Source organism: Choloepus didactylus, chromosome 1 (assembly GCF_015220235.1).
Source record: "Choloepus didactylus isolate mChoDid1 chromosome 1, mChoDid1.pri, whole genome shotgun sequence".
NCBI lineage: Eukaryota > Metazoa > Chordata > Mammalia > Pilosa > Megalonychidae > Choloepus > Choloepus didactylus.
Window position 1 is genome coordinate 201,028,426 of NC_051307.1, and position 24,445 is coordinate 201,052,870.

Here is a 24,445-nt window from a genome sequence, read left to right on the forward strand (position 1 = left end):
ACCTCCTTTTTATTTCAAGGGAGTTATTTCTGGAGGTTACACCTCAAACAGGCCTTCCTGAACCACTACATCTAAAATAGCCCTTTCCCCTAGCCCTTTAGACCTCATCTCTTCATTATATCTTTTTTTAGGTATTCACACAAATGCAAATTCATGTTTATCAATTGTTTGTTATCTACCTTTACTTCACTATTAGAATGTAAACTTAATGGGAACAGGAATCCAGCATACAACAGCCTCTCTCTTGATTCTTAAATAATTAATTTTGCTGTTCTGGGACCCCTTTCTCAATATACAATTCCCAGGAGAAGAACAGAATATTCATTAAAACCCAATCAAAATGATGTCAGTGGGAAAAAAGGCACAAAGAGCTCGAAAATCCACTCCTCCAGAGAAGCAAAAATTTTCAAAATCAACTTTTACAGAATTCTGAAAATTAACCAAAGGCTTGAAAAAATGAAAAAGTATTCATTCAAGAAAAGTCGCTAAATCTCAGTAAGAACAGCTAGTTTTGTGGTGTTTTAATTTGCCATATTCCCATTTTGCCTCAGCCCCACCCCCACCCCCAATCTCTGCAGTAGCTGTAAAAACCAACAGTCCTGTGATACTAGTGAAAACAAGCAGCCTATTAGCCACTAGAAGGAGGGAAACGCAGTGGAGCTCCTTCAAAGCACCTTTCCCAGAGGAGTATCATCATTTGGCTTGTATGACAGTTTCCTGGAAATCTCAAATTGCAGGGTTTTTGTTGTTTGACTTGACTGACTGCTTTCCACAGAGAACAGTTTTTTCCCCTGGGGTGTTTGTCAAAAACAATCAGCTACAATTGTTGAACTCCACAATTGCCTGAGGTAATAAGATTTGGGACAAATAAGAAGCTAACCAAAAAATGTAAAAGTCCACAGGGAGTTGTGAAAAGCTTTGGCATATTCCTGTGAATCTAGAAGGCCACAGGCATGCACAGAGTTGATCAAATGCACGTGCCCAGGGGAATCCTTAGACAGTCCTATGCTTTCACCTTGACTGACCCTGAGGCTTTGCACAGAAAGAAGTTAAGAGTAAGGCAGAGTGGTAAACTGCCTGCTTAACCATCGAATGCATGATCCGACATGCACCCAGTGCCCCTCATCAAATTCTGAGAGATTTATTGCTTCCAGGCATTTAAAAAAATCTCTGACCAATCATTAACTATTCACCAAGCTAACAGAACAGAGACTTCAGTGGTCACACATGATAATGAACATAGACTTTACCAAATTAGTTCAGAAAAGTCACTAAACGAATAACAGCAACAACTACAAATACAGCAACAAACAGGCACAACAACATTATATTACTTAAAACGTCCAGGTTTTGACAAAAAATTATGACCCATGCAAAGAAACAAGAAAGTATGGCAGGCTCATAAACGGGGGAAAAAAGCAATCAATAGAAATGTCTCTGAGGAAGCCTAGATGTTGGCCTTACTAGACAAAAACTTTAAATCAACAATTTTAAATATGTTCAAAAAATAAAGGAAACCATCTAAATAACTAAAAGGAAGCATGAAAAAAATGCCTCACCATAAGGAGTATCAGTAAAGAGACAGACAAGTAAGATTTTCCCTATTTCCTGCTCAGAACACAGACCCACAGTCTGGTGGCTGGGTGTCCTTTCTTACCAGCCATTTTTCTTAAAACAAACTTTTAATTTTGGAATAATTTTAAATATACAGAAAGTTGCAAAGATAGTACAAAGGACTTATATGTACTCTTCATGCAGGTTCCTCTCATGTTACATCTTATTTAACCATGGTACATTTGTCAAAACTAAGACATTAACATTGGTACGTTACTATTAACTAAACTCAATTTTATTTGAATTGCACCAATTTTTCTACTAATATCTACTTTTGTTTTAGGATCCCATCCAGGATTCCACAAGGCACTTGGTTGTCATGTCTCCTTACTGTTTTTGATCTGTGATGGTTTTTCAGTCTTTCCTTGTTTACCATGACCTTGGCAGTTTGGAAGAACACTGGTCAGATGCTTTATAGAAAATCTCTCAATTGGGGTTTGTTTGAAGTTTCTCTTATGCTCTTCTTATTGTATATAATGTATAGGATTAACTGCTAGTAATGTTAATTTTGATCACTTGGTTAAGGCAGTGTTTTCCAGGTTTCTCCTCTGTTAAGGTTACTATTTTCACTTTTCTACACTCTATTCTTGGTGAAAGCTAATCACTAAATCCAGCCTACATTCAACAAAGGGAGGGAATTAAACGCCACCTCCTGGAGGGGAGAGGATCTACATATATTATTTGGAATTCTTATGTAAGGAAGATTTGCCTCTTATCCCCCATTTATTTATTCAATACTTTATTTATATCAGTATTGGCTCATGTTTATTATTTTATATTTTGGCCTATAATCCAATATATATTTATTTATTTTGTTGTTCAAATTGTTCCAGTTTTGACCTTAGGGAGTTCTTTCATGATGGCTCTGGTATCCCTCTGACATGCTCCCATCCTTTCATTTTTTGAGCACATCTTTATTTTCTGGCATTGCAAGATACTCCAGACTTATCTCATATTTTCCTGTCCCCAGACCTAGAATCAGCCATTTCTCCAAAGACCCTTGATTCCATTTATTGGGAAACTATACTTAGAAACCAGTTAGCAAGATAGCAGATTTTAAACCAACTATATCAATAATCATTTTAAATGTGACTGGTCTAAATACAGCAGTTAAGAGAGATTTTCATATTTGTGACAGTTTGAATGTATTGTGTCCCCCAAACGCCATTATCTTTGATGTAATCTTGTGTGGGCAGAGGTTATCAGTTTTGATTAGATTTCTTTGAGTGTTTCTTTGGAGATGTGCACCACCTAACTGTAGGTGATAACTCTGATGAGATAATTTCCATGGAGGCATGGCCCCACCCATTTAGCATGGGCCTTGATCAGTGGAACCATATAAATGAGCTGACGGGCAGAGGCAACTCATTGCAGCTGTGAGTGACGTTTTGAAGAGGAGCTACAGCCAAGAGGGACACTTTGAAGAAAGCACAGGAGCTGCAGATGAGAGACAGTTTGAAGACGGCCGTTGAAAGCAGACTCTTGCTCCGGAGAAGCTGAGAGAGGACAAATATCCCAAGTGCAACTAAGAGTGACATTTTTGAGGAACTGCAGCCTAGAGAGGAACATCCTGGGAGAAAGCCATTTTGAAACCAGAACTTTGGAGCAGACCAAACACCACTTGCCTTCCCAGCTAACAGAGGTTTTCCGGACACCATTGGCAATCCTCCAGTGAAGTTACCTGGATTATTGATGTGTTACCTTGGACACTTTATGGCCTTAAGACTGTAACTGTGTAACCAAATAAACTCCCTTTTAAAAAAGCCAATCCATCTCTGGTGTTTTGTATTCCAGCAGCATTAGCAAACTAGAACAATATTGGATTAAAAAAAGCAAGAACTAACTATATGCTGTCTAAAGGAAACCCAGTTTAAACATAAAGACTAATACGGAGTGATTTCCAGGACACAAGTTAAGTGTAAAAAAGGAAAATGCAGAAGACTATCTACAGTATACTCCCAATCATTTAAGAAAAAAGGGGATATAAGAAAATCCACCTGAATCTGCTCATTTGTGTAAAGGAGATATAGGAAAGGTAAAACAGAAACTAAAGAAATAGGTTACCATTTTAGTTTCTTACGCTGCTCCAGCAAATACCATGAAATGGATCAGGTTAAACAATGGGAATTTATTAGTTCATGGTTTTGAGGCCAGGAAAATGTCCGAATCAAGGCATCATTAAGGTGATGCTTTCTTCCTAAAGACTTGGGTGTTCTGGGGCTGGCTGCCTGTGATTCTTGGTCCTTAGCTCCTCTGTCACATGGCAATGGTGAACTCTCCTGGCCTCTCTGTTCTCTTTTGGGTTCCACTAAATTTCAGCTTCTGGCTGTTCCCTGTGGCTTTCTGTGTCTCTCTGTCTGAATTTCACTCTGCTTATAAAGGACTCCAGTAATAGCATTAAGACCCATCCTGATTAAAGTGGGCTACATCTTAACTGAAGTAACCTCATCAAAAAGTCCTACTTATTATGAGTCCACACCCACAGGAATGGATTAAATTTAAGAACATGTTTTTCTGGGGTATATACAGCCTCAAACCACCTTATAGGGAGTGGGTGGAAAAAGGACTGAAAGAAATGGGTAATGGGAGCATGGTAATGGGGATGAGGGTGAAGTAACACTTTTCTGAGCATAGTTTTTTGTACAGCTCTGACTCTTAGAACCACAGTGATATTTCACATACACACACACACCCCACACACAAGCTCAGAAAGTCATGCACAAATGATTAAAACCAACCAAGATGTGGGGGAACCCAAAATGGAAATCAAACCAACAAATGAATCTAACTGTATTACAAATAAATAACAACCATACCGTAGGTGGTAGAGAAGAGAAAAACTATCCTAAGTAACTTCGGAGAACATCAACTTGACTGGCTGCTGTCAGGCTAATGACAAAAACAACTATCCATAAATGCTGCAATCTAGTCAGTAAGTGTGTTTCTCAGAGGGTGGGTTATTAATTCTGAAACTACTTTTTGATTATACCACAAGTGAACAAATATGTAAATTTATTGTAGATAATAAGAACTGGGTTTCTCACTGCTGGAGAAAGAAGTTAAAAATAAGGAAAAGGAGAAGACTAAAATGAACCCTGTGGCATTAGACTGTAATCTGAGGTATCAGTATAAATACACGGCTTTTAATACACACATATCCAAAAGTGTAGATCTGTGCATATATGTAGTTTCATAAACATACATACATAGCCAAGCTCTGTCTGTTGAGAGAGCAACAAAATCCAAGTAGCAATGAGCTCACTTAGCACCCAAATCTTGTTTTCTAAACACCATTTGCCAACAAAAGGAATGAGGGTTGGAGCAAGGAAATACAAGATGAACCTTGAATATCTTGCAGAATCAGAAAGTAAGGAAGTGAGTGCTGAACAAAAGACAGGGACTTGAAAAATCAATGACCAAACTGAAGGAGCTCCTAGTAGCCAAAGCTGTAACAATTTAAACAACAAAATAAATAATGATAGACTGGATTATAACTCAGAGAATAAAATAAATGTCCTCAACTCCAGAGTAATATGAATAAATGAAAATGCAGTGGAATTCCAATGCATAAATGTGGAAGGAAGAAGGGAAGTAGAAAACAGCCATTAGGCAAACACCACAGTGAACTGTTACAGACAGGATCCACTGAAGGCTACTAAAATTGGTGGAGGAGGTTTGAGAAGAAAAGGGATTTGCATAGTCTGAAAGTCTCTTTCCCAAAATATGTGTTGACCACACAGGAAAAGATAACTTTACAGTGGAAAATCCCAATGGAGACAATCTTGACCAGGTGTTCAAAGCTAACATCATCAATAATAAACATATCATCATCATGAACCTAGTGATATGATGTGCTGAAAAGGAAGCAATATCGTTTCTGTGGTGCTTTTGCCAGAGATATATGACCTCAGTCCAATCATGAGAAAATATCAGACAGACTGAATTGAGGGAGATTCAGCGAAATCACTTATTAATACACCTCAACAGTGACAAGGTCATGAAAGACAAGGAAAGACTGAGAAAATATTGCAAACTGCAGGAGAACAGGGAGAAATAACAAATTGTAATTTGGGATCCTAATCCTTGAATAACAGTAATTAAAAAATTAGTGAAAAGACAACATTCAAATGGGTTCTCTAGTTTACCTAATAATTAATAGTATTGTACCAATACTAAATACTTTACAGTATTGTTTGTACCAATGCTCATTTCCTGCTTCTGAACCTTGTATCATGGTTATGTAAGATGTTAACATTGGGAGAGATGAGTGAGGGATATATAGCAAACCTCTATTCTCTCTCTTAAGTGAGGCCCAAGCACATTTATTCTTAACTTCCCCAGATGACTATGATGTGAATGGTTTGGGGTCAACTCTTTGAGAGCTTCTTGGGATCCTTTTCCCCAACCTTCTCTCCATCCATCATACAGTGCTGTCTGAATTCTGAGACAGCCACAACAGGGCCACTTTACTTGTTTTTCCCCAAATTGGGCTCACTTTTCTCCTTTCCATCCAGGACTACTTCCCTTGTTCCAGTAAGGAGATCACATATGGCTTAGAAATAAATACCCCATGCAAAGGTGAGGGGAAGATTATAGCAGGTGAAAGTCATCACAGGTGGATGAGAGGAACAGGAACAGCCCAGGTGGTCAGAGAGGAAAATTCAAAATACCCATTGGGAAGATCACAAATTTCTGAAGAGCAAAGGGAATTCCATTTCTACTGGAGCTGCACTGGGGCCTTCCTTTGCCTTCATTCACTATCTTCCCTCTCCCCCACCCCACAGTTCTATCTATTCTCATCTCATCCCTAGGGCCAATGGTGGACTACCTCTCCTAACAACTATTCAAGACATTTATACAAAAACATCACTGCCTCTCAAATATTTCTCCTGTCCCTCATATCATTCTGGTGGAGTTGCTGAAATGGAAATAACATTTGCTTACCAGATTGTCAAAGGTACTATTTATACAGAGAACTCATCTGTTAAACTGAACATAATGCCAACAAGTAATTTAACATTGGTTTTGTTCCTTTGTATTTTAAACTATTCTAAGTGTGAAGAAATTCTAGAGTTATGTTACTATCATCTTGAAGCTATATCGTGAGATTTTAAATAGAAAATCTGTAAATGCAGAAATAAAGGCTTTAATATGTTTTATATAATGATGCATCACCCTTACTCCATGGTACAATCAAAGCATTAGTCTGTGTGTGAAATTGGCAATGTATAAAACTGACACAAAATTCCTGTTAACAGGAAAAACTTTGTGCCAAATTCAGAATATAACCACAAAAACTATTTAGACTTACCTGACCATGCAGTTATTAATCAACAATCTTAACAGGTTGTGCCGATTTGAATGTGTTGTGTCCCCCAAATGCCATTATCTTTGTAGTCTTGTGGGGGCAGACGTTTTGGTGATGGTTGGATTTGCTTGGAGTGTGCCCCACCCAGCTGTGAGTGATGATTTTGATGAGATGTTCCCATGGAGGCGTGGCCCCGCCCATTGAGGGTGGGCCTTGATCAGTGGAGCTATATAAATGAGCTGACTCAAAGAGAGAAAAACTGAGTGCAGCTGGGAGTGATGTTTTGAAGAGGAGCAAGCTTGCTAGAGAGGAACATCCTGGGAGAAAGCCGTTTTGAGGCTGGAGCTTTGGAGCAGACGCCGGCTGCCTTCCCAGCTAACAGAGGTTTTCCAGACACCATTGGCCATCCTCCAGTGAAGGTACCTGATTGCTGAGGTGTTACCTTGGACGCTTTGTGGCCTTAAGTGAGCTGACTCAAAGAGAGGGAAGTGAGTGCAGCTGTGAGTGGCATTTTGAGGAGGAGCAAGCTTGCTAGAGAGGAACGTCCTGGGAGAAAGCCGTTTTGAGGCCAGAGCTTTGGAGCGGACGCCGGCTGCCTTCCTAGCTAGCAGAGGTTTTCCGGACGCCATTGGCCATCCTTCGGTGAAGGTACCCAATTGCTGATGTGTTACCTTGGACGCTTTGTGGCCTTAAGACTGTAACTGTGTAGTGAAATAAACCCCTGTTTTATAAAAGCCTATCCATCTCTGGTGTTTTGCATTCTGCGGCATTAGCAAACTAGGATATAGGTAAAAGCACATGTTTCTACCAAAAATTCAGCCTCTTGTCAGAGTCAATAGAATTTTTCCACTTCATAAATACAAAAATTTTGAGCAAACTGATATACCTTGACTACCTCTGAAGGGAATTCATGAGATTAAAAGGTCTCTTAAAATCTAATGGAATAGCTGTTATTGTAATTGTCTTTTAGAAGCAATATTGCTATATTAGATGCTCATGTAAATGTAAAGACGGAGAAACTCAAAATACATCTCTATATTTGTTTAATTTCCTAGTCTTATGCCTTAAATATGTTGGCTCACCAGAATTTTTTTCTAAAGCTAGAACTCAGAAAAAAAAACAGTTGTAACTATGAATTTAATGATCTTCATGACCAGGTTATAAGATAAAGATGCAAAAAATTATTCTTAAACACCTCGTTCCATAAGGAATGCTTGCTATACCTCTTGTCCCCAGGGAGGAAAGAAGGGACCTGGCTAAAGCTTCATGGAGACAGTCACAGTCAAGCAAGCGTAGCTCTGTCCCTTCTTCCTTCCCTTATTTTGGGAGCCAGTTGCCCACAGTTCTGCTCTTCTGTGTTGGAATTTTTATAGTAGTAGGCTCTGCCTCTTGGCATGGGTAGGGGATAAATTTCCTTCAAAGAAGTGTTAGGATCTTATGATTTTACAGAGAACCTAAAAACGAGAGACAAGGTGAAAATGTAAGGATCACAACATCAGGTATAAATTGAGGGTATTGCAGGTCAGGACTTGAGGCATTTCAAGTTGGTCACTGTCTTGGTTTCCCAGCTGCTAAAATAAGTACCATGCAATGGGTTAGCTTAAATAATGGGAATTTATTGACTCATGGTTTTGAGGCCAGAAAAAGTCCAAAATCAAGGCATCAGTGGACTATGCTTTCTCCCCAAAGACTGTGACATTCTGGGTCTGGCTGTGAGTGATCCTTGGTCCTTGACTTCTCTGTCACATGGCGATGCACATGGAGGTGTATTCTTTTTCCTCTGGGTTCTGATGACTTCCAGCCTCTTTCCAAGGCTTTCTCTCTCTCTCTGTCTCACTTTCACTCTGCTTATAAATAACTCCAGTAGTCTGATTTTATATACAGGAAAGGGATGAATTAAGTGTCTTAGCCAAATGCCAGTTACATGGTTCAGCAAATTCTGTCCTTATGCAAGTACGTGTGGTTTTAGTATGGAAAGGCTAAGGTCTGGCCCATAGAGCACAGCCGATTACAGTCTGACCCTTAACCAAACCAACACTGGCCTTGGCCTTAGCACAGACACACTGCCTTCCCTTGTGGGGCATCTGCAGATCCCAAGCAGTGGAGGGGGTCTCAGTGAGTAGGCCCTGCTGAGACACACATTTGACTTAGGGAAGTCCTTCCTTCTACAGGCCTTTTAGACATCAGGGGAAAAACAATTACTTGTTACTACGTTTTTTAGCTAATTCTACAGGCCAGGGCTTTAAACCACAATCAAGTTCCACATAAGGCTAAGGGACGTAAGTGTATAAGCTCCTAGTTTTATACTGTTAGTCCCAGCCTGATCAACAGCATGGAAGGACTATCCCAGATTCAATCCCTTGTTATGTTGTTCTCAGCAACACTCAAGAGCAAAGGACAAAATTGGAGGGACTCATGCGGGACACTGATTACGTGCTTCGACTTGGCGGGCCTGGGCCAGGGGATCGGCCACCCCTGGGGAGGGTAGTGGGTACGGGTGAACAGCGCCCTTCACAGCCCCCCGGGCCTGGGAAAGTGAGGCCGGAGGCAGGCCCCATTTCCTCACCCAAAATACCACTGTTAGGAGAGGCTTGCCGGAGGGAACCGCCTTTTCCCCACCCCCTTATCTTGCCCCTGACACTCCCCGTTGCCAGAGCAACTCCCCCACCGTCAGTGCGCATGCGCAGTTACCAGAACAACTCTCGCCCCTTGTCTATCAATCTCCGCGCCCTCTCCGAACCAATCCGAGCCTTTGACCTCTACAGCTACCCCGCCCTCTAATCGCCCAATATAAGCTTATGCTCTCGCCTAATAAAGCTCTCTTGGCTTCTTCACCCTCAAAGAACCGTGTCCTGCCTGTTCCTTCTCGCCGCCCTCCACACCTTGCACGCCTCCGCCGGGGACCGGGCCCAGTCCCCCGCCTCGCCCTCGCCTCCGGGAAAGAGCCCCCGCCGCCGGTACCCTCCGAGCAACGCCGAGAGCCGAGGGTTCAGCAACCGGCCGCCCCCCCCCCCCAGACAAATCAACTGCGACCGCAACTGGCGCCCAACGTGGGGCACCTGCACTTGGAAGTCCTCTCCACGCAGCGGTCCAGTGACGCCACTCGCTCGCCCGGACGCCTCTCCAGCTCTCCTTCTCCTCGCCTGCAAGGTAAGGGCCGCCTCTCCCTCGCCGCTCCCAGAGCCGCTTCTCCCTCGCCGCTCCGCGTCAGGGGCCGCCTCTCCCTCGCCGCTCCGGAGCCGCTCCTCCCTTCCCCACTACCCATTCTTCCGTCTGCCTCTCGTCCTTTTCTTCTATGACCCCCATTCCTCCTAACGCTCTCCCTCTTCCCCTCCATTACTTTACTGTAGTCCTTTGTGTCTTTGTCTCTTTGTTTGGCGCCCTCTGCCTCTTTGCAACCGCCCCCCCAGATTGCTCACGCTGCCACAGGGTCCTGCTTTCTGCTCTCGCCGTCTCCTTCGGCCTTGCGGCCACGATTTATCTCATTTTCTTCACTCACTAATTAACCTCTCTTTTTTTTTTCTTTTCTTTTTTCCTCTTTTCTTCCTTCGCTATGGGTAATCGTCTATCAGCACGACAAGCACCCCAGGTTCGTGCTTCGGCGGGTCTCCTAGACACACACCGCTGTAAAGTGTCTGTCCGGCAGCTGCAAGTATACTGGGACCTCCTGCTGCCTTTTAACCCATGGCTCACCACTTGCCATCTTTGGGACCCTGTTACTTATGATCACCTTATTGATCGGGTCACCAACGCCATGGAACATGAGGGCAAGCGCTTCCCTCCCGGTTTGCTCCCCACCTTACTAACCATCCGCTCCTGCCTTCAAGGCTCCTTCCCCCCTGATCGAGGCCCCATTAAATCCAAGGAGGCCCTATCAACCCAGCCAACAGATTCCGATAGCGATAATAATTCAACTCATGACTCGGACACGGAGTCCTTGGTCGAGCAGCTTAACAACGCGCTCGACGTGTCTCCCAAAAAACAAAATAACACTGCGCCATGCCAAGATGGCGAACTTCCTCCTTCTTCTTCTATCGAGGGGAGGAAATGCTCCGGCAATGACGTCAGCCTTAAGCTGGGTCAGAAGCCGCATGCGCTTTACCCCGCCCTTTCGCAGGGCGGAGTTAGTCCGCCATCTTATGCCTTAGACCCCGCCCTTTCGCAGGGCGGAGCTAGTCCGCCATCTTGTGCCTTGGACCCCGCCCTTTCACAGGGCGGGGCTGGTCCGCCATCTTGTGTCTTGGCCACGCCTACCGCGCCGCCATCTTGCGATGCTTGGGGCCTCCCACTTCCACCTCCCCCTTCGACAAGCTCCCCCTCGGAGCCGCTACCGGCAGCTGCCGCCGCTCCTCCCACCCTGCCGACTAACAACCCCTGGCTGCCTTCTACACCTCAAGGCAACCCTTGGGGCAACGCTCCCCCTACCCCCACTCCCGCGCCAAGCCCTCTGCAAGCGCGTCCTCCTTTCTCTCGTGCTTTTCCCTGCTTTCCTCTTAACCTTCTCCCCACCCCACAGAAACCGTACGACTGGTATCCCATTGACTTAGATACTATCAAGCAGCTTCGCAGGGCCGTCAAGGAGGACGGATTAGGTAGCCCATATGCTTCCCAAATACTGCAGGATCTCGCCATGAACTATTGCCTCCCCCAAGACTGGGCCTCGCTTGCCCGTTCAATTTTTAACCCCGGTCAGTTTGTTGACTGGCGTGCTCACTTCCAGGCAGAAGCAGCTAAGCAAAGTGAGCAAGACGCAGCCATTGGAGTCTATCATCCCCCCGAAGCCTATTTGGGCACTGGAGCGTTTCTAAATGCGTCTGCTTATATTAATGCCCCTGCTGCCTTCTGGTCTGTCCTCAGAGGCATCGCCTTACGCGCGTTTGCCAACTGCTCTGCCCGTCGACCTGACAACTTTACCAGGCTCCTCCAGGAGCCAAACGAACCTTTCGCCACTTTCGTTTCCAGGGTTGAAGAAGCCTGTGCTAGAAAAGTTACCAACCCCCAAGCCCAGCTAGCTCTCACCCGGGAACTTATTCTAGAAGGGGCTAATCCCCCCTGTAAGCAAGCCATTCTCCCCTTGCGGGAAAAAACACTTAATGATTGGGTTCTCGCCTGCAGCGCCTTTGACCCAGCTGCCGCGTCCTTAGCCCAGGCTGTCTCTGGCGCTGTCACTGCCGCCTTAGCCGCCACCACCGGTTGCTTTAAGTGCGGGCAGAGCGGTCATTTTGCCCGGGAGTGCCCCAATGCGGAGGTCAAACGCCCGCCTTACATGCAGCACAATGGGCGCCCTCCTCCCACTCCCTGCCCACGCTGCCAGCGTGGCTATCACTGGGCGCGCGATTGCAAGAGCAAGCTCAGAGATCTTAGCCAGGATAGCTTAAAAAACCTCTGCTATCCAGGGTGCCCTGACGGCAGTCAGCGCCAGGGCACTGAGCACGCTTTAAACTCCAAGCGGGGCAAGCCTCAGCCCCGCCCCTAAGAGGCAGCGTGCCGGCCGGTTCTAATAAAATTAATCATTTCACCGGCAGTAAAACGCTTCTCTGGACAGTCCCTATCACTCCAGAAAAGCCTATTCGTAAGTTAAGAATAGAGGGGCAATGGTACACGGGCACGCTCGATTCAGGGGCAGAAGTCTCTTGCATGCCCGCTCAGTATGCCACCATGTGCATGGTTCTCGATGGTCCCTCGGTAATGGGAGCCACCGGTACCTCTACTTCTCTTCAGGCCATGAGACCCATTAAGTGGGAAGATGAAGAGGGCCACTCAGGCACCTTCCGCCCGTTATTTCTGCACACCATAGACCAAATTTTATGGGGCCGTGATATCCTTGCCGCTTTTGGGGCAGTGCTTACCGCGCAGCCCCCCCAATAATGTGCGCCACTGCTCGTTTAACACCTCCAACGCCTGTTCCTCTGCAGTGGGATACCGAGGAACCTATATGGGTGGAGCAGTGGCCCCTTCCCATGCATAAATTAGTAGCACTCCAAGCCCTTGTCCAGGAACAGTTGGACGCTGGCCACATAGAGCCTTCTACTAGTCCCTATAATTCGCCAGTGTTTGTTATTCATAAAAAGGCCACAGGGAAATTTAGGCTCCTCAATGATCTGCGGGAAATCAATAAGCATATTCTTCCCATGGGTTCCCCGCAGCCTGGCCTCCCCCATCCGGTGGCCATCCCGGCCCATTATCATGTAGCCACCATTGACATCAAAGACTGTTTCTTTTCCATCCCGCTACATGAGCGAGACCGCCCGCGCTTTGCCTTTACAGTCCCCGTCCCCAATCACGCGGGCGCGGCTAGTAGGTATCAATGGAAAGTCCTCCCTCAAGGGATGCGTAACAGTCCGGCCATCTGCCAAATGTATGTTAATCACGCAGTGGCCCCCCTGCGAAAGCGGGCCATGCTCATCCATTACATGGATGACATCTTGGTGGCCTCTGAGGACGCCGAGGCACTTCCTCTACTCCTTAAAGACCTCACCACTAATTTAGCTGACCTCGGCCTTACAATTCAGCCCGATAAAGTTCAAATTGTGCCACCATTGGCCTTCTTAGGGTTTAGTATTGATAAAACTATTGCTCCGTCCGCTCCCCAGCTGGACATACCGGATCAGGTCACTATCACTGAGCTCCAACAGCTCTGTGGCCAGATCAATTGGCTCCGCTCTGCGTTACCAATTACCACTGCGCAGCTTCAACCACTTTTTATGTTGCTAAGTGTCCCTGAAGCCCCGCCGTTAGCAATCTCTCGGCGTATTAAGCTCACCCAGGAGGCAAAGAAAGCCATTGCTGCCATTAACAGGGCGCTTGCTGCCTGTTGTCTCAACAGGTTTAGCACTAAAGGGGACAATCTTGTAGCACTCATCCTTCCTACGCCCGGCACACCCATGGGCTGCCTGTGGCAGGAAGGCCCTCTGCTTTGGGTGCACCCTGCTAAGAGCCGGCTTAGGAAAATTTGCCCCGCAGTGCGGCTCTGGATCAGCCTAGCTTCAGATCTAGTCACTCTAGCTGTTCATGTATTTGGAGAGCCGCCGGAAAAAATTATCTGGCCCCTGGACGCAGGCCAAACCCGCCTACTTATCCGTGATAACCCGGACATGCAAATCCTCTTGGAAGGATTTCAGGGGGAATTCAGCTGCCATTATCCTAGCCATCGACTGTTACAGGGGCTCGCCAAGCTTCCCTTCCGCAGCCCCTTCCATCCTTTCCCTTCCTCTGTACCCATCCCGGGTGCCACTACCGTCTTCACTGACGCCTCCAAAACCCGTTTCGCCTTCCTCTCTTATTCCCAAGACCACCCGGGACCCCGCCTATTCAGTTATGTTAACCTTCATTCAGTCCAAGTGGGGGAAATTCTGGCGGTATCATATGCAATAAAGGCCCACTGCAACCACCCAGTAAACCTTTTCACAGATAGCCTCTACACGTATCAGGTCTGCCGAGTCCTCGCGTTTTCCACCTTTTTCCCGGGAGACTCGGCCATTGATAAAGCACTTTCTAACCTCAGAAGCATCCTGGAGCATCGACAGGATCCTTGGTTCATTAGCCACATTCGTAGTCATTCACGCCTTCCGGGGCCCCTGGCTAATGGCAATCGTATAGTAGACCAAGCGGTCTCAGCTCAGACTACCCAAGCTATGCTAACCCACACGGCAGCCCCTCCGGGGGACGCTGTTAACCAGGCCAAGTTATTGCATTCCAGGTTTCACTTTTCGGCTACGTCGTTACATCATCTATGTGGCCTCCCCCTAGATACCTGTAAACATCTTGTCCGCAATTGTGCAACTTGTGCGCCCTTTGCGCCGCTTGGCCCCCTGCAACCTCAGGGAGTCAACCCACGAGGCCTAAAACCCAATTCTAGATGGCAAATGGACGTAACTCACGTTCCGTCCTTTGGACGCCTCAAATATGTGCATGTAATAATTGACACCTTCTCAGCCATGTGTTATGCAGTCCCCCTTGCCGGGGAAGCGGCCAAACACTGTATCAAGGCCCTAAGACAAGGAATTCTCTTCATGGGAGTCCCCTGGGACCTAAAAACGGACAATGGGCCTGCTTATCGCAGTGCCTCCTTTGCGGCCTTTCTTCAGTTATATAACATCACCCATCATTTTGGCATCCCCTATAATCCACAGGGGCAAGCCATTGTGGAAGCAGTCCATCGCCGCTTAAAAACACAAATTGAAAAAGAAAGGGCAATGCTCCCCCAGGCAACTCCAGGGGACCTTATCATAGCAGCCCTTATTCACCTTAATCTACTCACATTCAATAAAGAAGGGCTTTCGCCCCTACATAAACATTGGGGGCCCTCGTATAGGCCCACCCAGGCCCCGATGGTTTACTGGAAGGACCCAGAGAATAATGCCTGGAAGGGTCCCTCCCCACTCCTCGCCCAGGGGCGCGGGTTTGCTTGTGTTTTCCCAGATGATGCAGCACAACCAATCTGGATCCCAGGAAGGGCAATCCGGCCTGCCACCAGCAACCACGCGTCTAACGAGACGAGAACGCCGTCGTCTCCGCAACCTGGTGCACCGGATGACAACAGTACACCTGAGCCTGGATCCCAGCCCGAGTGAAACCTCAGAGAAACAAGAAATCAGAGAAATCATACGCCTCTATAGACAGGCAAAAGCCAGCCCCCTACACCTCCACAACCCTCACCCAAGCATAGCTTCCCTTCTAATGGTCATGTTGGCCCTCGCCTCTTCTACCCAGGCCAACCCCCACCAGCCTTGGAAATGGACCCTTGTGCGTTGGGAGGATTCAAAAATTGTCTTTTGCAATATCACTGCACAACCCCCCTCCTTTTCTTTTAATGCCTCTGAACTGTTTCTTCCCGAAACCTTTGCCCCCGCCAATAGCGATTCTGGTAGTTCTAGAAGGGGAGGCCGAGTTGGAGTACGCAGTAACAAAAATCTAGACCAGTATTACATGTGCCCATCCTCAAATCCTGGAAAATCGTACTGCAATTCCCCCAACGAGTACTACTGTGCATACTGGGGGTGTGAAACATTAGCCACTAATTGGAAGCCTCCTGTTCCTGATCAATACCTTACCTTAAAGTGGGCCCCTACAGGGTGCAAACTCCCTACAGTTAACTGGCTCGGCCAAGAAAGCGAGGGATCCTGCACACATCTTAATCTTACAGTGCAGCTCCCCACTGATCCCTCCTGGTTACTCGGTCGAACTTGGGGCTTCAGAATCTATGAAAAAGGAGCCGACCGAGGATCACTTATTCTCATAAAAAAGGAGGCTGTAAACCAACCATGCCAAAATACTGCTTTAAAAGCACCCTCTGGCATAGGTCCCAACCAAGTCCTTAACCCTCTTAATCCACAGCCCTCCAGCCGCACCTCAAGTACAAGCAGCGCATCCGAAAACCGCACCTCAGCTACAAGCAGCGCATCGCCAACACCACAACCCCAACCGTTTCTGCCCCCCTCTCGTTACTCCTCTCCCCTCCTCGACTTTATCCAAGCAGCCTTCACCTCGGTAAATTCCTCCCACCCCAATCTTACCTCCTCTTGTTGGCTTTGCCTCTCCACTTCTTCCCCCCTGTATGAACCAATTGCCTCCAACCTCTCCTTTTCAGAAAACACAGAGAACAGCCCTTCGGAATGCAATTGGAATACCTCTGCCGTCCCTCTAACTTTTCATTCAGTCTCCTTTACAGGAAAGTGCATCCGTCCTCGCTCAAGTAACTCTCCCAGCCTCACAGCTTGTGCCAACTACTCCTCTCCCAGCAGCTCTGCCAAGTTTCTTATTCCCCACAACTCCTCCCAATGGCTGTGCTCCTCTACAGGACTTACCCCCTGCCTTAATGTGCAAACCCTCAATACCACTAATGAAACTTGCCTCCTAATTGTCCTTATCCCTAGGGTCTTATACCACAGCGAGGAAGACTTCTTCCTCCGCCTAGAAAGGACTGCAGATCCCGCCCTTCTGCAAAAGCGAGAGCCCATCACCGCCCTCACAATTGCCTCCCTCCTAGGTCTTGCAGGCGCTGGCACCGGAATCGCTGCATTAGCCAGTCAAGGCTCCGCCCTAACTCACCTCCGAGCGGCGGTTGACGAGGACATTCGTCACCTACAGAACGCTATTTCCCATCTTAAAAATTCTGTCAATTCCCTCTCTGAGGTAGTGCTCCAAAACCGCCGAGGTCTCGACCTTCTCCTCCTCAAAGAAGGAGGCCTCTGCACCGCCCTAGGAGAAGAGTGCTGTGTATATGCCAATTCCACAGGTCTCGCCGAGGACAGCCTAAACAAGGTCCGAGAGGGACTAGAACGACGTAGAAGAGACCGTGAAGCCACCAGCTATTGGTCCCACATCTTTACCCCCCTCCTCCCTTACCTCCTCCCTCTCCTCGGCCCCCTACTAATGATCATTCTAGCTCTCACTTTAGGACCCTGCATTATCCGCAGAATTGTCCAACTTGTAAGAAAACAAACAGATGCTATTTTTTCCTCGTTCGTGCAAATCCAGTACCAGTGACTCGCCACCTCTGACGCTCCCTACTCCAAGATGACAACCAACCCTCCGCAACCTCACCGCCACCGGTCAACCCGCCGACCGCGAGGCCCTTCTCAATCGCTGAACCTCGTACCAACCTCGAGCTCCAGTTAAACCTTCCACCTTCGCCCATCCCGCTAGCAGCGAGGCCCTTGTCGAGCGCCCGGGCGCCACACCAACGCTGAGCTCCAGCCTTGCTGAGCCACCGTCAACCCTTTTTCCCCTCCCCAACCTTCCCCTTCCCTCATCCTTTAGCGGACCTCTCCGGTAAGCTTCTTCCTTTAATTAGAAAAAAAGGGGGAAATGCGGGACACTGATTACGTGCTTCGACTTGGCGGGCCTGGGCCAGGGGATCGGCCACCCCTGGGGAGGGTAGTGGGTACGGGTGAACAGCGCCCTTCACAGCCCCCCGGGCCTGGGAAAGTGAGGCCGGAGGCAGGCCCCATTTCCTCACCCAAAATACCACTGTTAGGAGAGGCTTGCCGGAGGGAACCGCCTTTTCCCCACCCCCTTATCTTGCCCCTGACACTCCCCGTTGCCAGAGCAACTCCCCCACCGTCAGTGCGCATGCGCAGTTACCAGAACAACTCTCGCCCCTTGTCTATCAATCTCCGCGCCCTCTCCGAACCAATCCGAGCCTTTGACCTCTACAGCTACCCCGCCCTCTAATCGCCCAATATAAGCTTATGCTCTCGCCTAATAAAGCTCTCTTGGCTTCTTCACCCTCAAAGAACCGTGTCCTGCCTGTTCCTTCTCGCCGCCCTCCACACCTTGCACGCCTCCGCCGGGGACCAGGCCCAGTCCCCCGCCTCGCCCTCGCCTCCGGGAAAGAGGCCCGCCGCCGGTACCCTTCGAGCAACGCCGAGAGCCGAGGGTTCAGCAACCGGCCGCCCCCCCCCCCAGACAAATCAACTGCGACCGCAGACTCATACATTTTTTTCCACATATTAAGATCATTACCCACCTATTGGTCTGATTGTCAATTTAATAAATTCTGACCATAGTTTTATACTTCCGAGATCTACAATGCAGTTTCAGTTGTAAAAGTGTGATAGATTTATAACAAAGAAACAGAGCTCTCAGTACAAAGAGAATATATTATCTCCTTAGACTGAAGTAGGAAAAGCACTCTGAAATTATTTCAGCCACAGAGATTAAGAAGGCAATAGAAAAGGCCTGTGCTTGGAATACCGTCTTGAAAAGACAAATATGTTCAGTAAGTCCAGGAGAAACAGCAGAGGTTTTAGAAATCTGCTCCATTAGATGAAGAGCAGTGAAAAAATGAAAAAGGAAGAGAGCAATTTTCTTATGAGAAAGGGTGACATCTTGGAAAACAGGACACAGGTGAATGGCCCCGGAGGCTCATTTCTTCCCCACCTGTTTCCCCATAGCTTAGCAAAGAGTAGCCTTGGCAGGGGCCCACTAGAGGCCCCTTCTCTCTAACCGGGCTTCTTAACTGAGCAAGAAACTTCCACTGTCATACAACCACAGGGATGTTTCCTGACCACCTTTCCCAAAAATATTTAAATTATTACAGGGATTCTGGCTCAGCTATGCCAGGCCTAAGCACACCTCCCTAAGTGAAAACAAAAGCTTTGAGATTTAGGTGCATTATGCCACTTTCTGTGTTTTAAATTTCCCCAAGTTGGTACTCATAGGATGTGGCTCTAGCAATGTGTGCCTGTGTGTTAAAGAAATGCATTGAGATCTGACTGCTCTTAAAGAGGGTACGAGAAAAGAGGCAGTGGTCCTGAGGCTCACCTGCTCATGGGACCTGGCCTCACATGTCTGCTTCATCCTGTGAGCTCTCACGCATTGCCCTTTGCCCCTCTCGGAGGAGTCGCTGCAGCTGTACCACCTGAAAAGGAGTCAGAGAGTTCACAGTCACTGCGGTGCCTAAAAATAAAGGTTAATGAGGTAAAAATAGACTTGGAGGTAAGAATGAGAATGAATCTGAAAAAATGAGAGCCAGTATTCAAAGTGGATGGACAAGCGTATGCTCAGGTAATCAAAATGTTGGGAAATGGACTATTAGAAGCAATGTGTTTTGATGGTGTAAAGAGGTTATATCACACAGGGAAAAAGAGACAAAAGGGTTGGATAAATACTTAAGATATTATATTTGGTTGGACTACAAGACCACCAGGATAACAAAGCTGATGTAATTTTAAAATACAATACAGATGAGCTTCCAGAACATGTTAAAATGAATGAAACAGATAATTTTGTTCCTAGTGATGATGACAAAACCCAGTCTGATAACACTGGAGATGATGAAGACATTGATGATACCTAAATTGAACTCATTTTACATTGCAGTTTTTCCGAGGATTGTTCCACATTTTGGATTTTGATCATGACCCCTAAAAAGATTAAAATCTCATTAGCGACATATGTGAGGAGGCGGGGCAAGATGGCAGACTGGTGAGCTGTAAGTTTTAGTTACTCCTCCAGGAAAGTAGGTAAAAAGCCAGGAACTGCGTGGACTGGACACCACAGAGCAATCTGTCTTTGGGCATACTTCATACAACACTCATGAAAACGTGGAACTGCTGAGATCAGCGAAATCTGTAAGTTTTTGCGGCCAGGGGACCCGCGCCCCTCCCTGCCAGGCTCAGTCCCAGGGGAGGAGGGGCTGTCAGCTCCGGGAAGGAGAAGGGAGAACTGCAGTGGCTGCTCTTATCGGAAACTCATTCTACTGATTCAAACTCCAACCATAGATAGACTGAGACCAGACACCAGAGACTCTGAGAGCAGCCAGCCCAGCAGAGAGGAGACAGGCATAGAAAAAAAACAACACGAAAAACTCCAAAATAAAAGCAGAGGATTTTTCGAGTTCTGGTGAACACAGAAAGGGGAAGGGCGGAGCTCAGGCCTTGAGGCGCATATGCAAATCCCGAAGCAAAGCTGATCTCTCTGCCCTGTGGACCTTTCCTTAATGGCCCTGGTTGCTTTGTCTATTAGCATTTCAATAACCCATTAGATCTCTGAGGAGGGCCGTTTTTTTTTTTTTTTTTAAATCCTTTTTTCTTTTTCTAAAACAATTACTCTAAGAAGCCCAATACAGAAAGCTTCAAAGAATTGCAATTTGGGCACGTCAAGTCAAGAGCAGAACTAAGAGAGCTCTGAGACAAAAGGCAATAATCCAGTGGCTGAGAAAATTCACTAAACAACACAACTTCCCAAGAAAAGGGGGGTGTCCGCTCACAGCCACCATCCTGGTGGACAGGAAACACTCCTGCCCATCGCCAGCCCCATAACCCAGAGCTGCCCCAGACAACCCAGTGTGACGGAAGTGCTTCAAATAACAGGCACACACCACAAAACTGGGCGTGGACATTAGCCTTCCCTGCAACCTCAGCTGAATGTCCCAGAGCTGGGAAGGTGGAGCAGTGTGAATTAACAAAGCCCCATTCAGCCATCATTTGAGCAGACTGGGAGCCTCCCTACACAGCCCAGCAGCCCAGAACTGCCCTGGGGGGACGGCACTCACCTGTGACATAGCACAGTCATCCCTCAACAGAGGACCCGGGGTGCACAGCCTGGAAGAGGGGCCCACTTGCAAGTCTCAGGAGCCATACGCCAATACCAAAGACTTGTGGGTCAGTGGCAGAGACAAACTGTGGCACGGCTGAACTGAAGGATTAGACTATTGCAGCAGCTTTAAAACTCTAGGATCATCAGGGAGATTTGATTGTTAGGGCCACCCCCCCTCCCCGACTGCCCAGAAACACGCCCCACATACAGGGCAGGCAACACCAACTACACACGCAAGCTTGGTACACCAATTGGGCCCCACAAGACTCACTCCACCACTCACCAAAAAGGCTAAGCAGGGGAGAACTGGCTTGTGGAGAACAGGTGGCTCGTGGATGCCACCTGCTGGTTAGTTAGAGAAAGTGTACTCCACGAAGCTGTAGATCTGATAAATTAGAGATAAGGACTTCAATAGGTCTACAAACCCTAAAAGAACCCTATCAAGTTCAGCAAATGCCACGAGGCCAAAAACAACAGAAAATTATAAAGCATATGAAAAAACCAGACGATATGGATAACCCAAGCCCAAGCACCCAAATCAAAAGACCAGAAGAGACACAGCACCTAGAGCAGCTACTCAAAGAACTAAAGATGAACAATGAGACCATAGTACGGGATATGAAGGAAATCAAGAAGACCCTAGAAGAGCATAAAGAAGACATTGCAAGACTAAATAAAAAAATGGATGATCTTATGGAAATTAAAGAAACTGTTGACCAAATTAAAAAGATTCTGGACACTCATAGTACAAGACTAGAGGAAGTTGAACAACGAATCAGTGACCTGGAAGATGACAGAATGGAAAATGAAAGCATAAAAGAAAGAATGGGGAAAAAAATTGAAAAACTCGAAATGGACCTCAGGGATATGATAGATAATATGAAACGTCCGAATATAAGACTCATTGGTGTCCCAGAAGGGGAAGAAAAGGGTAAAGGTCTAGGAAGAGTATTCAAAGAAATTGTTGGGGAAAACTTCCCAAATCTTCTAAACAACATAAATACACAAATCATAAATGCTCAGCGAACTCCAAATAGAATAAATCCAAAAAAAACCCACTCCGAGACATATACTGATCACACTGTCAAACAAAGAAGAGAAGGAGCAAGTTCTGAAAGCAGCAAGAGAAAAGCAATTCACCACATACAAAGGAAACAGCATAAGACTAAGTAGTGACTACTCAGCAGCCACCATGGAGGCAAGAAGGCAGTGGCACGATATATTTAAAATTCTGAGTGAGAGGAATTTCCAGCCAAGAATACTTTATCCAGCAAAGCTCTCCTTCAAATTTGAGGGAGAGCTTAAATTTTTCACAGACAAACAAATGCTGAGAGAATTTGCTAACAAGAGACCTGCCCTACTGGAGATACTAAAGGGAGCCCTACAGACAGAGAAACAAAGAAAGGACAGAGAGACTTGGAGAAAGGTTCAGTACTAAAGAGATTCGGTATGGGTACAATAAAGGATATTAATAGAGAGAGGGAAAAATATGGCAAACATAAACCAAAGGATAAGATGGCCGATTCAAGAAATGCCTTCACGGTTTTAACGTTGAATGTAAATGGATTAAACTCCCCAATTAAAAGATATAGATTCGCAGAATGGATCAAAAAAAATGAACCCTCAATATGTTGCATACAAGAGACTCATCTTAGACACAGGGACACAAAGAAACTGAAAGTGAAAGGATGGAAAAAAATATTTCATGCAAGCTACAGCCAAAAGAAAGCAGGTGTAGCAATATTAATCTCAGATAAAATAGACTTCAAATGCAGGGATGTTTTGAGAGACAAAGAAGGCCACTACGTACTAATAAAAGGGGCAATTCAGCAAGAAGAAATAACAATCGTAAATGTCTATGCACCCAATCAAGGTGCCACAAAATACATGAGAGAAACACTGGCAAAACTAAAGGAAGCAATTGATGTTTCCACAATAATTGTGGGAGACTTCAACACATCACTCTCTCCTATAGATAGATCAACCAGACAGAAGACCAATAAGGAAATTGAAAACCTAAACAATCTGATAAATGAATTAGATTTAACAGACATATACAGGACATTACATCCCAAATCACCAGGATACACATACTTTTCTAGTGCTCACGGAACTTTCTCCAGAATAGATCATATGCTGGGACATAAAACAAGCCTCAATAAATTTAAAAAGATTGAAATTATTCAAAGCACATTCTCTGACCACAATGGAATACAATTAGAAGTCAATAACCATCAGAGACTTAGAAAATTCACAAATACCTGGAGGTTAAACAACACACTCCTAAACAATCAGTGGGTTAAAGAAGAAATAGCAAGAGAAATTGCTAAATATATAGAGACAATCGAAAATGAGAACACAACATACCAAAACCTATGGGATGCAGCAAAAGCAGTGCTAAGGGGGAAGTTTATAGCACTAAACGCATATATTAAAAAGGAAGAAAGAGCCAAAATCAAAGAACTAATGGATCAACTGAAGAAGCTAGAAAATGAACAGCAAACCAATCCTAAACCAAGTACAAGAAAAGAAATAACAAGGGTTAAAGCAGAAATAAATGACATAGAGAACAAAAAAACAATAGAGAGGATAAATATCACCAAAAGTTGGTTCTTTGAGAAGATCAAAAAATTGACAAGCCCCTAGCTAGACTGACAAAATCAAAAAGAGAGAAGACCCATATAAACAAAATAATGAATGAAAAAGGTGACATAACTGCAGATCCTGAAGAAATTAAAAAAATTATAAGAGGATATTATGAACAACTGTATGGCAACAAACTGGATAATGTAGAAGAAATGGACAATTTCCTGGAAACATATGAACAACCTAGACTGACCAGAGAAGAAATAGAAGACCTCAACCAACCCATCACAAGCAAAGAGATCCAATCAGTCATCAAAAATCTTCCCACAAATAAATGCCCAGGGCCAGATGGCTTCACAGGGGAATTCTACCAAACTTTCCAGAAAGAACTGACACCAATCTTACTCAAACTCTTTCAAAACATTGAAAAAAATGGAACACTACCTAACTCATTTTATGAAGCTAACATCAATCTAATACCAAAACCAGGCAAAGATGCTACAAAAAAAGGAAAACTACCGGCCAATCTCCCTAATGAATATAGATGCAAAAATCCTCAACAAAATACTTGCAAATTGAATCCAAAGACACATTAAAAAAATCATACACCATGACCAAGTGGGGTTCATTCCAGGCATGCAAGGATGGTTCAACATAAGAAAAACAATCAATGTATTACAACACATTAAAAACTCGAAAGGGAAAAATCAATTGATCATCTCAATAGATGCTGAAAAAGCATTTGACAAAATCCAACATCCCTTTTTGATAAAAACACTTCAAAAGGTAGGAATTGAAGGAAACTTCCTCAACATGATAAAGAGCATATATGAAAAACCCACAGCCAGCATAGTACTCAATGGTGAGAGACTGAAAGCCTTCCCTCTAAGATCA

General features: G+C 45.7%; 1 pseudogene; it reads left to right on the plus strand.

Moving 5' to 3' along the window:
- The first annotated feature begins 10,475 nt into the window (after positions 1-10,475).
- LOC119526785 lies at positions 10,476-19,724 on the plus strand (annotated as a pseudogene).
- Positions 19,725-24,445: the final 4,721 nt, after the last annotated feature.